Source organism: Anabrus simplex, chromosome 5 (genome assembly GCF_040414725.1).
Source record: "Anabrus simplex isolate iqAnaSimp1 chromosome 5, ASM4041472v1, whole genome shotgun sequence".
Classification (NCBI taxonomy): domain Eukaryota; kingdom Metazoa; phylum Arthropoda; class Insecta; order Orthoptera; family Tettigoniidae; genus Anabrus; species Anabrus simplex.
The window spans coordinates 73,518,654-73,530,983 of NC_090269.1; the positions used below are offsets into that span (position 1 = coordinate 73,518,654).

At 39.8% G+C, this 12,330-nt stretch overlaps 1 protein-coding gene across 1 annotated transcript in view; it reads left to right on the forward strand.

Annotated features, from left to right (window-relative positions):
* Positions 1-12,330, forward strand: part of LOC136874360 (serine proteinase stubble) — a 341,753-nt gene that overhangs the window by 308,024 nt on the left and 21,399 nt on the right. The window lies entirely within an intron of this gene.

Consider the following 12,330-nt stretch of genomic DNA (forward strand, 5'->3'; position numbering starts at 1 on the left):
AGTGAATGAAAATAATATGGCTAGACCGATACTCCTGTATGTTGCATAGAAACAGCAAGACGATCTACTTGCCATCAGGCTCACAGGCGAGAATTGTTTGCAAAACTGACTAAGATTTACTCATCCTTCCACAACATGACTCTCGTGAGACTTCGTAATTCATTTTTGAAATTAAACAAGCATTATGTAAGAAAGAGCTCCCACTCATAAAGCTGACAAGAAAGTATCGAAAACATTGCCAGTATAATAAATGAATTCATGGCTTCACTTTGGAACCAGTAGTTAAACTCTTGAAAGAATCAGGGGTTGATGACCTCGATATTTGGCTCCTATAAACAATAATACTCATTATCATATTACAAGGATGATTTTAAGAGTAGGCTTCGTTTTATTTTGTTTGGTGGCTGCGATGCATATAGTTTTAAGAGGACGTACAACTGCGCAACCATCCTCTCTTAACACTTTTCAGAGGAAATACGGAAGAGGTCAGGCACTCCGAAAAATGGAAGTATGGCGGAAAAGAAGGGAAAGAGTCGCGAAGGGAGTGAAAATGAAATAGAGCTAGTCCTCGTAAATCTAATACCACCAAGATAGAAAGAAAATAGTACTTGGCCAAGGACGGTTGAATAGAAAAAATGAAATTGAAGAGACTGCCTCAAATAGGAGCAACGCTGAACTCAGCTAAATGTTCTGTGGTAACCAACACACCTGTGAGCGTTCCCTTTACGACAGGTGGAGGATACTGTGGATGTACTCGACGACCTTCCCTCAGATGGGGGATTTATTCTTTTTCAAATAACGTGCTAGTCCAACTACTTAACTTCCCAGCGACATCGTGTGGGACTTTCACCTAACTCAAGATCCAGGTCAAGTCACAAAGCAGACCTGGATGTTCCACCCGACCCTACATAAGCATATGAAGGTGAACACTAAAGAAATAAAATATTTAGATAATTTATATTTTTAGATCAACGATCGTGTAGGAAGCTGATGTCTGACCTGGTGTATCTCGGTTAGAACCTCAGCTCTGTCCAGAATGTACAACTAATTTGAGAGAACAATTCTACAGTTTAACAGTTACTCATTGCGAAAACAATTCAATCCCCAACAAGGAAACTAACAACAGCATGGGTAAAATCTGATCAAAAGATACTGAACACCGAACTAAGGAAGGTGGTCATCGATCGTTAGACTTTAATTGCTGAAGGCTAGTGTTGTAGATGCTAGTTCATTTAGTTTTACTTCCAAATAAGAGAAACTACACCACAAACTAGACTTTGCCGTGAAAATTAATGGTGAGTGAACCATTTAGTAAAAAAAGTGTATACAGGATGTAATTGAAATGAGGTACATCCGCGTAGCAGGCGAGAGAAGAGACTATTCTAAGCAACGTACCTGTATGGGAGTAAATTATCAGCTATGTTTAGATTTAAAATTAATTATTAAATTTTCTATACTTTTAGATTTTCAGTAACCCTTCAGACGACAAAGGCAAGTCTTATGTAGCTAAATGGGTTTGAGATAAGGCATGGTTGGTGAGGGGAATCTGTTGCGTAAACCAAGCATGACTTTGCCTGTTGGAAGAGGTGCTAGTCAGCTGATAAGAGAATAGCGGTGCTCGCCTTGTAAAATCCTTACGTAAACAAATTGCTCTGTTCTTGTTGCTGTTTTTGTAACCTAACATAAAGGATAGGAATATTTTTGACCGGTAATACTGTGTAACCAACCCAGTGAGTGTGGAAGTAAACGATTGATTGATTGATTGATTGATTGATTGATTGATTGATTGATTGATTGATTGATTGATTGATTGATTGATTGATTGATTGATTGATTGATTGATTGATTGATTGATTGATTGATTGATTTAAAGGACAAAATAATTCCGATAATCAGCCCCGTATGGAAGTATGTTAAAAACGTTAATATGCGTTGTCTGTCAAGCTTTAGTTGTCCATGGTATCTGAACAACGGCAACAAAAGCACTTGGGTGTCTTCGGTTTCCGATACATTTGTCCCTCTCTTGCTCTATTACGTATCGCCTCTCCATAATAAAAATCATACCACACAACATTTAGTGATTTGATAAAGCCCTTTCACCTGCACTCAGAGCTCGTACCGTCTGCAAGTAGCAGTGTACTGACTAAAAATGACCTACAACACTGCACAGCCTTGGAAGGGAGGGCGACCTGGGGAAATAGCAGATATTTTGACGTTCTATTTAGCAGAGGCAAGTATCCAGTGTCTATTGACTTCTCAAAAACATTGACCAAAGTTTTATGATTTATTTTATCCTGTACTAATTAAGTCAGGAGTAATTTTTTTAAAGATGTTTGCTTAGAATACCATCTTCCACCAGCAGTTAAAATGACGTACCTTATTTCAATTACACCCTGTATAGGATACAAAATGGTAGTGCAGTGTTTACTTCTTGGTAATTTCTTTGATTTACTTCATTAAATGTATTCCCCATGCACGTTTTGCATCACTTGTAGCTGCACGGTATTTTTTGTTTAGAAGATTTGCATTTTCTTAATAGTTATAATTGATGCATGTTCTGCATTAGATTTCTTGTAGTACTACCTATATCAATGGATTTTCCACTATTTGTATCGCTCACTAATGCATGATGTTACATATAATATTATTCTACGTGTTATCCCTGAAGTTTACTTCTTTGTGACCATCTTTGAAAACCACATTCACAGTATTAATACAGACGTTTAGACTGACACATCTTAATCCACCAGCATTCATTTTGTATATTAACGGTGCCTATGAAATATTTCTCAGGAGATATTGTGAATGATTAAGAAGTTCCTGTGCATTTGATAGTTGATATTATTTGCTGTTACTGAATTGAAATTGTGCCATTGTTTCCACGGTCATAATAATATGTTAAAAGCAGGACTCCTTTTTGATCTTGATTGTACCTACATTTTTTTGAATTGGGGGATGAAATCATACGTTGTACTTGACGCTGTAATTTTCCTTTGTTGTTGGAGGCGTGATTTGATAAGGCGATTGTAATATATCATTACTGGAACAGGAAGTTAGGACTAATTCATTCCTGTTTCTTCTTAATGTGTTCGGTAAGTTTCTCATTCAGACACAAATCTTCGGATTTAGAGTTCTTCGTCGAAAGTAATTGGAAATTCATACATAAATGAAAGAATATGTAAACTTAACCCACAAAAATTAACCGTGGCAGAAGATGACTTTCTTTCAAAGCATTAACGTATTTTGCAGGTGGTAAGATTACAAGCATCATCTCTTAGGCCACCGAAATCCACAGTTTACGAGTATACTCGCATTTCGAGAATATATAAGATTAAATATTTATTTGCCAGCCAAATTTTTTGCGATTGAGTGTACAACTCTAGAAATATTAATGTCCACTTTGACAACTAGCCGAATAGGCATGTTGAATTGTAGCACTTGAAAGTCATTTTTAAAATCATTGCTTACCGTTGCAAGGCAATAGAAGCTGGCAAATAGGATATCGTGTATGTCGACGACCGCGTACTCCTAAGCACGGACTTAAGTTTGCTAGAGCAGTAGTGTTTGTACAGTGGAATGGTTATCACTTCACTGAGCTTCGCGATGCCAGCCTAAGTTTCTTGGTAAATGACTGTACTGATATTACCAGCTTTCATAGCCAAGGCGAGAAACGACCATGAACATATACTTAGAAAGTGAAAATTGTTGATTAAATTGTAAATTTTTCGTTATGTCATCCCGAAACCATTTATACAGTTAAAACGAAATTACGCTCATGTTCATAAAAAACAGAACAACTTGAAAGACTAGATATTGGAAGTTCATATTTATAGGACATGTTCACTGGTATGTTCTTCAGAAACGATAAGCATTTCAGTCACCTAGGTTCAGCATGTGTCAAGTTGCCTAGTAGGCACTGGGTCCTCCATGGCCACTGATAACTTCCTTTATACATGATAGCATCGGCGCGTATACGGCGCGAATGGCGTCCTGGGGTAAAGCCATTCATGCTGCATTAACCTGGTTCCACAGTTCATCTTTGGTGGTTGGCATTGGATCATAGCGCCGCAACCGTCGTTTCACCATACCCCACACATTTTCGATTGGCGTCAAGTCCGGTGATCGGGCGGGCCACGGCTACAGTCCGACATTCTGTGGCAACAAGAAAGCACGTGTTCGTGCAGCAACAAGTGATCGCGCATTGTTCTGCTGAATTATGGCGTCTGGGGTGTCGTACAGAAAGGGTATGGCTACGGGTTGCAGGATATCATTCACATAGGTCAAACTGGTCACAGTGCCCTGGACACGCACCAACTGTGATTTGTGGTTGTACCCAATAGCACTCCCACACCACAAGGCTTTGAGTTGGCACTGTATGTCTTGTGCGAATGCAATCAATGTGCTGCCTTTCCCTCCGTCTGCGGCGAACCAAAATGCAGCCATAATTTTCAAACAGATAGAACCTGGATTCGTCCGAAAACATTATCTGCTGCCATTCCTGTCCCCGGTAACGTCGTTCCATACACCATTGCACTCTGGCATGTTTATCGGCATTAGTAAAAGGTAGGCGGAGAAGAGGACGACGCGCCGGTAATCCAGACCGTAATAAATGACGACGGACTATCACTCATGATAGTGTACGATGTGTTACACTGTTCTACTGTTGCGCCAGAGCCGAGGAGGATGCAAATCTGTTCTGCAATGCCATTCAGATGAGGTGTCGATCTTCTCGGCGGGTGGTCTGGGTGTGACCAGACCCATCTCGTCGTATTCTACGGCCTTCTGTGAACCATTCTGTGCACACCCGTTGCACTGCTGACACACTTCGTCCCACATCTGCAGCAGTTTCCCAGATGGAAGCATCACGTTCTTTCATGCCAATACTGCACTCTCTTTCAAACTCACTCATTTCACGGTACGGTTCTGCGAGGCATCCTGCACGTCTGCTCAAGTCATACTGATCCATTACCTTCGATTTATAGCGACAGCGAGAGCCACAGGCATATTTTACCAGTCGGTGGTGGTGCGCCGATATATCGATGTGGAGCTTGAACCCGAGGGCCGACATGGTTCAAATGCTAATCATTTCTTCAGAACACACTATTGTATATGTCCTGTGAATATGAACTTCCTATCTCTAATATTTCAACGTTTTCTGGTTTTTATGAATAAGAGTATACATTATTTATTTTGGTGCATATTTCCTGATTGTTGGAGGCATTTGATGTTCGAATATGAAAAGTCTGTTCGTTTGAACAATGTAGCATTGTCATATGAGATTCATGAGAATTACAGCTGTGATATTTTTGGAAAAAATTAATTCAGGATTATCTGACTAACACTAACTTATACACGGAATATTGTTCCCGGTCTGCACAAATTATCTGGAAAGTGTAGCTTCACAGCACAATTTAAAGTCGAGGTGTGGACTGATAATCGTTGTTGTGTTTCCCTTCACGCTTTACACGTAGTGTTTTCTTGTTCTATACTCCAAAAATACAACGAAATGCCGTACGTTTGTGGTCAGAGTACGGTGGTATCATTTGACGTTTAAGAAACACAGTTTCTGTTCCATCATAGAAGCTTGTAGAGAGCACAGTTTTCATGTATCGGCGAGAAAAATCTGTATATAAGGCTGTGAAATCTTGAATAAATACTCTCTCCTAGAGGTAAAGAGAAGGTCCATCCTCGACCAGCTATCATCCGTGCCCCAGAAATGATTAAATCGGTGTATGAAGCCTAGACGAACTGATCAGTGTCTTGTCCTTCGAACATTTGAACCCCATGTTCGATTCTCGACTGGCTCTTGTAGTTTTAACCTAAATGATCAATTCCTTCGGCTACGTGGTTGTAACTCACTCACCACAGACTTTGCCCTCCACCATATGAATATGCAGTTTCATGTGGTAGATGCCCGTCACCTTCGTCGGTGTATTTGCCTTTCAAGAGCTCAACAGGCTTGCAATAGCCATTAGGGAATTATTATTATTATTATTATTATTATTATTATTATTATTATTATTATTATTATTATTATTATTATTATTATTATTATTATTATTATTATTGCTCAGGCGGCAGTGCGGCTGTCTCTCACCGCTGAGTTCCGTGGTCCGAATCCCGATCACTCCATGTGAGATTTGTGCTGGACAAAACTGAGGTGAGGCAGGTTTTACCCCGGGTACTCCGGTTTTTCCTGCCTTCCTTCATTCCAGAAACACTCTCCAATATCATTTCATACATCAGTCTTTAACCATTGCCCCAGAGGAGTGCGATAGGCTTCGGCAGCCGGCACAATTCCTATCCTCGCCCCTAGATGAGGGCTTCATTCATTCTTTTCCTGACCCTGTCGAATGACTGGAAACGGGCTGTAATTATTATTATTATTATTATTATTATTATTATTATTATTATTATTATTATTATTATTAGATTGGTTAACCGATTGATTAACTTAGCTCAGGTCCTATGCGTGCAAGTGCCTGTACATACCACAGTAAACCAGAATTGGAGTCCATTAAAGATAAAACAACCTATTGTCTCGTTACTTTATTTTCAAAGGACAGCATTTAGCAAACACAGCTAATGAATGCTTCAAGTCACATTATAATAAACTTGCTACATACCTTAGACTATATGTGAATATTGTTATTTTAAAAATGCATATATTATGATAAATAGGAAATCCTTCTCCAACAGATTTAAAAGCTTTGTAGATTATGACACTTTGAGTGACCGAACATTTAGAATACAAATGGTCCAAGAATTAAAATCATAATTTGAGGTTTAATAGACTTACCGTACACTGGTGTGAATTCTTTCTATACGAGTGATAGCATAAATCCATTCTTTAACGATTCGGTTGTAGGTGGAAGCACTTTATTAGAACACTGAAATATATGGCCTTTTTTGTCTTAAGGCAAATGAAGCAACTCCACTTTATTTGGGAATCTGTGTTGTTTACGTAACATTTTGTTGTTTTGCACAGTAATTAATATATTTTTTTCATTTGTACAGTTACTTGAATAATACGTTGATTTAAAGTAAATGGATGGTAAAGCTGCCAGTCTGTGAAAGGGGAAGCATATTCTCTCCGAAGTATAAGATAAACTTAAATTCTGAAGGTGGTTACTTTGTTATGTACGATGAACTCTGTCTTTTATGCTGGCAATTATTGTAATTATTTATGATTAATACCGACAGAGAATTGTTAAGGGTGTATAACAAGTGAAAGTTATATGCGTTATTTATGTTGTGTGTTATTTAAATGTTAACTGACAATATGGTCATGTCTAATACTCAATATTTTTAGCGTACTAGTGAAATAAGTCCAGGGTATATTTTTCAATATTTAATTTCAATCATATACGGTATTTCCCGATATAGAAAGCCAAGAATAATGGCAGAGAGGATTCGTTGTGCTGACCGTACGACACCTCGTGTTCTGCAGGCCTTCGGGCTGAGCAGTGGTCACTTGGTAGACCATGGCACTTCGGGGCTCTTGCGCCATGGTGTTTGGTTTTATGTACTGTATTTTATTTCAGGTGTGTTGTTAGTATTCCTATGGTATAGGCAGAATAATGTTTCGTGTTTATAAATAATTGCGGATTTGATAAAAATAGTGCGTCTGTTTTTCACTTGATTGTTTCTAAAACAATGAAAATCTCACTAAGAATTACTGTGAACATGCATCACTTGTGTTCTGAGTTCCTTGCATATCGATCATACAAGTAAACTAATGCTCATGGTCCAAATTAAGGGAATGAAACGTACGTATGACCTTCGCATAATCAGGTTTACTTTCAATGAACATTTCTGGAGGAATTTGAATGGAAGACATAAATGAATGCTGTTTCATTTAGGGATAAAAAGGGGATTCTGGGCCAGGGGCTAATGCGCAAGATGGCCGCTATACATGGGCTCTTATGGGACTAACTCCTGGGACCTGCGCTAGGGGCTACTGCGCAAGATGGCGGCTATACATAGGTTCTTATGGAGAAAGCTAGCCATGGGGAGACATAGGGCTTAAGAAGACGGCCTATGGCGATTGCACAATATGGCGGCTATATCCGGTTGCGCGAGATGGCGGCCGCGTACAACTTCCTAGGGTAAATAGACTGTTGGAATCTGAGAAAATGGAACAAACTGAACATGGGTGGAGCAAGATAGAGGTTTTTCCAGAGGAAATTGGGTTGCAGATCATTAGCTAGAAGGCAAGGGTATCATATCGTCCTTGCGCCTGCGAAAACCGCTATGTGAAATACTTCAGCTTTGAACTGTTGCTGGTAAAGTTACGATGCCTGCGTATAGCACATACAGTGGCTCAAAAAAGTATTGGTCTGTCCATAGTCGTGGTACGAACGGAACAGTACATAGTACAAATAATGGTGCATATAATGGAATTACACGTACATAGATACGTGGGACGGTCAAGCACATCTGTAGATTGAATATGGAGGCAAGGAAATTCACGCTGTTTGTAAACGGACCAGCAATACAACGGCGTGCGTCATTACACGCCAAACAAGTATTGGTGTAGTAAACAATATCATCGTGACATCGTGTTATCTGCCGCAACTCGGGCTCATTGTGTCTGTTCTGACACGTTGGAAGGTAATATTCAGCACTGTTTCCGTGTTCAGCTAACAATGAGAAGGAAAATGAAAGAAACAACCGCGGAATAGAGGAGGATTGTATTGCGACTATTTATAAAAGGTAAATCTTTCCAGGATATAAATGAAATAATTGGAAAAGCTGTTACAACTGTTAAAAATATTGTGTACAGGCACAACAGAACAAAGATAATAGAAAATAGACCAAGATGTGGCCGCCCCTCAAAGTTATCACTACAAGACAAACGGTAAATTGTGAGTAAAGTAGCCCAAAATTCTCAGCTAAGTGCGCCAAAGATAGCAGCTGTGTTAAACCAAGATGTATGGGTCATCTGAAACCATCCGAAATGTGCTACGCGAAAGAGGATATGCGGGCAGAACAGCCGTACATCAGTAAGACTAAAGGCTTGGTTTCTCAGAACTGACGCATGCGAGGTGCGAGGTGCGAGGCCGACGTTGCGTACTTTCGTCCCAATGACGCTGCGAGGCTCGTGGTTTCCCAGGCTGCGAAGCGGATCAGTTGCCGAGCACATGTCTCGCAGCCTGTGCACTAATGTTGGAAGAGGAAGCGGATTATGTGTCAGTACTGGAGGCTTTTCTTCACCCCTATAGCAGTATCAATGGAAACTGTTGATGATCTTGTGATGTCAGCCTGTATCGTCCACAACCTTCTCCGCAATGAGCGAATTTCTTGCCCAAATGAACACTTTATTGTCAATTTGGAATTAACAGAAGAAAATATGATTCCTCTGGCAGCTGACAACGGAGGTAATTCTACACATGATGCTTTCATGATAAGAGACAGCTTCAAGAAATATTTTTGTAGCAGGGAGAGAGAATCGGTATGACAAGGAGAATATGCTAACAGGGTGGAGTGAAAGTTTTTTTCTAACGGACAAACATGTATTTGTTTACCTATAGTTTACTTTTTCTGTGACCCAATTAGCATAATAACAGAATGAACACCGTTATTAAAATAAAACACGTGATTTTATGAAATGAACAATACTGAAGTCAAATTTTGTAAAATTATATATACTGTATTGGCATATTTGATATTAAAGTACCGGTAATGGATTTATTGGTTGATATATCATTTCTAAATCTGTTAATTATTTAATCCTTTGAAACTGAACTCATTATATTTGTTATAAGTAACATCAATAATAATAATAATAATAATAATAATAATAATAATAATAATAATAATAATAATAGACACCCTACCACCAATCCACAGAGGCAGCTACCACATCAATGTAAAAGCAAAGAATCCCAAGAACGGAGGTTCCAAATGACAGTAAATTAACATTAATCGTCTGGTACCTCCGTTTTTTGGAGTTTCTATTTTTACGAACTCTTTCCTTCTCAAGATCATCGTATAATACATAAAACTAGCAACATTTATTAGCTGTTCTATCCATCTTCAGTGATATCATTTTCCGTAAGTTGTCTTTCACAACGTTGTTTTTGTAGCTCTTGTGTTGTAAGTTATACAACACTGGGTGCATTCGAACTTCTTCAATCAGTTCCTCGTCCACTTCGTCCGTAAAGATCACCGTGTTGTTTAAAACAGTAAAAACAAGAACAGAAACAATGTCGCCTCGCACTGCTGTCGCCTCGCACAAATCTGGCCGGACGAATCAGTGCGCGGTGACGCTGCGAGGTCTCACTGCGAGGTTGCGCACACTGCGCACCGCGCAGCTTGAGAAACCACTTGCATAAGCTCGTGTAGTCCGGATTTGTGCGAGGCGGGCCTCGCACCTCGCATGCGTCGGTTCTGAGAAACCAAGCCTTAACACGAAGAAGAAACTTGCGTACGCTAAAGAGCACAGAAATGACAGCTATGGGGATTGGAAGACAGTCGTTTTTACCGATGAGAATAACTTTACCCTCTTCAGGTCATACAGACGAGTGACTGTGTGGTTTAAGACGCATTCTGTCAGCCACTGTGAAACATGGAGGTTGTTCCCCGGTGGTGTGGGGTTCCATGAATGCGAATGGTGTAGGTGACTTAGCCTTTAGTGCAGATATTATGGATCACAAAGCATACATAAACATCCTCAAGACACATCATTCATCAAGTGAACAGAAAATGGGACTCTTAACAAAGTATATGTTTAAGCAAGATAAGACCCCAAACTCACAGCCATGAACACGAAGCTATGGCTGTTTTATAATACACCACGTTAGGTAGAAACTCCACCACATTCTCTCGACATCAACCCCATCGAGAACATGTGGCACTATTTGGAGCAAAACTTGAGAAAACATGCAATATCAAACAAAGCTGACCGCAAAGAAGCCCTACTCACCGAATTGTATAACATACCAAAGGAAACCTTGGTACGATCGTTGCCAAATAGGTTAGCTGAGATTATAACGAAAGGATGACCTACTAAGTACTGAAACGTTCACGGAGGATCAATAAATTGTGTTATGCTAATTCAGACCAATACCTTTTGGTGGCAAGTGAAAATGATTGTTTTAAGTTATGGTGTTTTAGTTATATGGATATTGAAGAATTGTGTTTTCCTTGCAATGTACATGTTACACAAGATTATAAATAATGAAGGATTACAATATATGTAAATTTTGATCATCATTCCCTTCGATTCCTGGTCCTCACATGTAGCACATTTCGCCAGACCAATACTTTTTTTAATGTCACTGTACCTGCTATTCCGTTACCTGTTATCTACGGCGATATTAAAGGTGTTAAATCATACTTTATGGTAGAGTATTTATGAGTACAGTAGAGAGAATACCTTCCGTCAGATGAAGGTAAAGCAACTATGTATGTCAACAGCTGGCTCAGGTTTCATACGTAGCGTAAATCGAACAGGACAGACCCCAGCTGGCAAATGGTGCACCTTTGAATACATGACATTTTCTCGAGAAGTACTTGTCCGATTTTCAAGATAATCACGGTGCTGTATTTGTAATGCTTGTTGCTTTAAGGCTATGCATAGAAACCGGTGAGGTTTCGTTTATAAAAATAGTGTGCCAGCTTCTTACCCAGATGTCATGGTTCTATTTCGGGCTATGTCAAGGGTTTTTCTCATGATCTGAGAGCTGGTTCGAGGTACACACAATCTACGGGAGAACAATTGAAGTGAGGGAAATCTGACGATGAGATAGAGGCCCCGATCTAGAAAGCCAAGAATAATGGCCGAGGGTATTCATCCCGAAAATCACGGGTCGTCTCGTAATGTCCAGATCTTCGGACTGAGCTGCGGTCACCTGTCTGACTCGTTGGCTGAATGGTCCAAATAGTGCCACATGTTCTCGATGGGGTTGATGTCGAGAGATTGTGGTGGAGTTTCCATCCAAAAAGTGGCCGCCCCTCAAAGTTATAACTACAAGACAAACGGTAAATTGTGAGTAAAGTGGCCCAAAATCCTCAGCTAACTGAGCAAAATATAGTAGCTGGATTATACCAAGATGTAGGAGTGCAAGTGTCATCTGAAACCACCCCAAATGTGATACGCGAAAGAGGATATGCGGGCAGAACAGCCGTACATCAGTAAGGTTAACAGGAAGAAGCGACTTGCTAAAGAGCACAGAAATGACACCTATGAGGATTGAAAGACAGTCGTTTTTACATGAGAGTATATTTACCCTCCTCAGGTCATACAGATGAGTGGCTGTGTGGAGGAAGACGCATTGTGAACTTGAAGAGTAAAAGCTCACAGTCACGTGACCAAAACACCGCAGC